At 45.9% G+C, this 4,643-nt stretch overlaps 1 non-coding gene across 1 annotated transcript; it reads right to left on the minus strand.

The window, feature by feature from the left end:
• Positions 1-3,653: 3,653 nt before the first annotated feature.
• Positions 3,654-3,857, minus strand: LOC115067493. Its single transcript, XR_003846905.1, has one exon. It is a non-coding gene; the product is annotated as a small nucleolar RNA SNORA73 family (small nucleolar RNA).
• Between the last annotated feature and the right edge of the window lie 786 nt (positions 3,858-4,643).

Raw genomic sequence — 4,643 nt, forward strand, 5'->3', positions numbered from 1 at the left:
TATCCTAAAACAAAGAAAACCATTTAATTAACCCACCATGTGTCTTTACCTTACTCCAAAACAAGTAATGCTTTAACAAGTTTATTTTATATGCCTCCCCTTATCATAAACTTTGTTTTTACATTTTTAGGAGTAATTCAAAATAAGCTTCACATGTGACATCATGATCCATAAATGTGTCTATGGACAGATAAGGACTGTCTTGTCCCCTTCCCATTTTATGTCCTTTTTGTTTGAGGACTATGCAACCTTGACTTACTGTGTAGACCAGGCTGGCCTCAAACTTACAGAGCTCTGCCTGCCTCTGCCTCCTAAGTGCTGGGATTAAAGGCGTGCACCACCGCACCTGCTTTTTTTTTTTTAAATATAACTCATTGAATCCAATTAGTGCTTTCCATGTGTGCTCGGGCGTGGGGTGTCTACTGGAGTATGGGAAACCTGTAAGAGGCTGCATCATAAGGAAAATCGGCTCTCCAGTCCTCAGCAGCCATCAACTACCAATGGCCTTCACTGAGGGCAGGGCCTTGCCAGTCCTCCCCCATGCCCTGTCCCTGCTGGAAGGTTGGCTGATCTTGGCTTGATCTTGTACGTGTAAAAACAGCAGCTGTAAGCACATGAGTGCAGCATCCTTGCCATGTTCAGAAGACGGCAATTGCAGTTCTCCTCCCCAGCCCCAGCTCTTACATGCTTTCTGCCTGCTCCTCTGTGATGCTCTCTGAGCAGGGCAGGGGGTATTGATACAGATCCTAGTTAGACCTGCACACTCAGCAGTCACGTATTCTTTGACCATGTAAGTTTATATGTAAATGTAAGTTTGATCATATGTTTTTATTATACGTATGTGTGTATGAGAAAAAAAATCACAGTATGCATAGGATTCAGCACTGCTTCTGGGGCCAGGAATCTACTGCGTTTCATGGACTATTGCCCACGGATGAGGAGGGAACCACTCTGAATGTATTCTCTCCCCTTCGTACTCCACATATTGTTCTGTACTCTGGGTACACTCAATGTGTCCTGTAGATCCTTCCTGTGCGTTATGCATTCTTTATGGTGTTTTGTACAATTAGGCATCGTTTTGTTATAACTGTCTCAATTATTTTCTGAGAAGCGAATCAATCAAGCTGGCTGGAAGCAGGTGGTCCTTTATTTATTGTGTGTGTACATGTTCATACACCTGCATGTGTATTTGTATGGAGGTCAGAGGTCAAAATCCAGTGTTTTCCTCAATTGCTCTCTGCTTTATTTATTAGCAGAGCAAATATAGATTTTTTAAAAGAGAAATGAGAACGAATTCCCAAGTGGAGGGAGTTCCATGGTAGAGATAACCTCTACCTTATTTTAAAATATTCTATTTATTATTTTTATTTTATATGTATGAATGTTTTGTCTGTCTGTCTGTCTGTCTGTCTGTATGTATGTAAACCCGTATGTGCATTTGTGTCATGCAATGCCCGTGGAGGTCAGAACAAGGTGTTGGATCCCTTGAAACTGGAGTTATGAATGGTTGTTAGCCACCATGTGGGTGCTGGGAACCAAACCCAGGCCCTCTGCAAGAGCAGCCTGTGCTTTTAACTGCTGAGCCATCACACCAGCCCTCCACCTTATTTTTAAAAAATATTTCTTCTTCGTTTTTGCTTTGTTGTTTGCTTGTTTTGAGGCAGGCTTTCACTATGCAGCCTTGGCTGGCCATGAACTCCCAGAGTTCTGCCTGCTTCTGCCTTCCAAATGCTGGAATTAAAGGCCTAGCCCTTGAGATTGGAGTCTCTTTTTAAAAAGATGTATTTTTATTACTTTATGTATATGTGTGTATACCTACTTGTGCATATGTGTGCCACGTGAGTGCAAGTGCCTGCAGAAGCCAGAAGTCAGGTCTCCTGCAACTGGAGTTACAGAAGGCTGTGAGCCTTTCGTGGGTGCTAGGAATCAAAGCCAGGTTCTCTGCAAGAGCAGCAGGCACTCTTAACCACTCACCCATCTCTCCAGCTCCTTGGATTGGAATCTTAAAAAAATAATTTAAAATTTTATGTGTATGAGTGTTTTGCCTGCATGTATGTAAGTGCACCCGTGTCATGCAATGCCCACAGAGGCCAGAAGAGGGTGTCAGATCCCCTGGAACTGGAGTTGCAGATGGTTGTTAGCCGTCATGTCGATGCTGGGAACTAACTGGGTCCTGTGCAAGAGCAGCCAGTGCTGTTATCTACTGAGCCATCTCTCCAGCTCCTGGACTAGCATCTTAAGGGTTATATCTACCCCAGACAAGGAGGTCAGGAAAGTGACATCTGAGGGCAGAAGGCTTGGAAGAGCCCTTCCCAGGCAGGGATGGTGTGCCCAAGGGGTGCCGGGTCTGAGAGAACAGTTACATGCTCTCCTTTATTAGAATGTGTTGGGGTGTGTGTGCAAAGGGTGGGGGTGCTGAGAGAGGAGGCTGGAGGGACAGGTGGAGCCAGCGTGTGCAAGGACTTTGTAAACATCTTACTGAGCTAGAAGAGTACCCTGGCAGCGAGGAAGTGTTTGCACAGGTCGGTGACATAATTCCTCCCTGTCATTTCCTGCCTAGCAAGAGCAAGACTCCCTTCTGAGTCCCTCAGTGCCCTTGCATGGGGCTTCTCCACGTGTATCTCTGTCTCTACATCTCTCTCTGCCTACCTCGCACCCTCCCCCCCATTTGTGTGATTTGTTTTGACACAGGGTCTCATGTATCCCAGACCAGCCTGAGCTTGCTGTGTAGCTGAACATGATTGTGAAGGCTCGATCATCCTGCCTCTACCTCCCAGATGCTAGGATCACAGGTAAACACTACCACAGAGAACGGAGATGGAACGGCTAAGCAAGCGCTCCACCAGCTACACCGCCAACCTTGGAAAGCAATAGCCCCAGCTGTCCTGGAACTCACTATGTGGACCAGACCAGGCTGGCCTTGAACTTACAGAGATCCACCTGTCTCTGCCTCCTGAGTGCTGGGACTACAGGCGTGTGCCACCATGCCCGGCAGAAAGTAAATTTTTAAAGAAGTATAGCATCCTGAGAAAAAGACTCTTTTGCAAAGGTCAAGTTAAAAACCAGGTCAAATATATATTCTTAATATACTTTAGGGTAATATTGTTTTTTTTAAAAAAAAAACATTTGCTTGGCGTGGTGGTACATACCTTTAATCCCAGCACTTGGGAGGCAGAGGCAGGAGGATCTCTGTGAAATCAAGGCCAGCCTGGTCTGGTCTACATAGTGAGTTCCAGGACAGCTGGGGCTACAGGGAGACCCTGTCTCAAAAAGACCAAAAAAAAATTATTTTTATTTTATGTGTATTTTATATGTATATATTGCTAGCATTTAAGTGCCCCCATGGCATGCAATGCCCTCGGCAGTCAGAAGAGGGCGTCCGAGCCCCTGAACTGGAGTTGTAAAGGGTTGTTAGCTGCCATGTGGGTGCTGGGAACTAAACTCTGGTCTTCAGTAAGAGCAGTTAGTGCTCTTAACCACTGAGCCATCTTTCCAGCCTAAAGAGTGATATTCTTAAAAAAAGATCTCCTGCTACCATGTGGATCACAGAGATTGAACTCAGGTTGTCAGGCTTGGAGACAAGCCTCTTTACCCACTGAACCATTTGGCCAGCCCAGGGATTTTTTTTGTTTTTTTTTTTTCAATTTATCTAGGACTGTTTCCTGCATGGCTTGTCTCTCCAGTCATCATCCACAGGACTTTGAGAAGTCTTAGGACTACGCAGGCGCGGACTCGAAGCCCAGCTTCATCTCCAATGTCGTGGAAAGGGACCGTACATCACAGGGCAGAGCCCTATGCTCCCCTACACCACTAAGACAGAGCCTGGGGAGAGTGACCTCCAGGGATATCCACGGTGGGAGGGATCTTGTTTTTAATTTATTTTTATTTTTTATTTATTTTTTGTCTTTTTGAGACAGGGTCTCCCTGTAGCCCCAGCTGTCCTGGAACTCAGTATGTAGACCAGGCTGGCCTTGAACTCACAGAGATCCGCCTGCCTCTGCCTCCCAAGTGCTGGGATTAAAGGCGTGTGCCACCACGCCCGGCCTAATTTTTTAAAAAAATTTTAAAGTATTTTATTTATTATTTTTATTTCATGTGTATGAGTGTTAGGCCTGCATGTGTGTAGTGTAAGTGCACCAATTTCACAAGAGTATGTCAGATCCCCTGAAACTGGAGTTATGGACGATTGTTAGCCACGATGTGGGTACTGGGAACCAAACCCAGGTCCTCTGCAAGAGCAGCCCATGCTCTTAACTGCTGAGCCAACTCTCTAGCCTATCACTTACCTTTTTGACACAACCAGGCTCACTCACCCAGGCATGGCACTGTAAGAGGCTAGGCACTCTTACATTGATTAACAATTAAGAAAATGCCTCAGAGCTGGGCATGGTGGTATGTGACAAAACAAATGTAACCCAAAATCCATATACTGACTGGCTGTTTCTCTCTCTCTCTCTCTCTCTCTCTCTCTCTCACACACACACACACACACACACACACACACACACACACACACACCAGGGTCTTGCTATATAGCTCAGGCTAGCCTGGAACTAGAGATACCACTCCTACCCCACCCCCAAACCTCTGTCTCCCAAGTGCTAGATTTACATGCATGGCCGCCCCCTCCACTCCCCCCACCC

Source organism: Nannospalax galili, unplaced genomic scaffold, assembly GCF_000622305.1.
Source record: "Nannospalax galili isolate Female #2095 unplaced genomic scaffold, S.galili_v1.0 scaffold706, whole genome shotgun sequence".
In the NCBI taxonomy this organism is placed as follows: Eukaryota; Metazoa; Chordata; class Mammalia; order Rodentia; family Spalacidae; genus Nannospalax; species Nannospalax galili.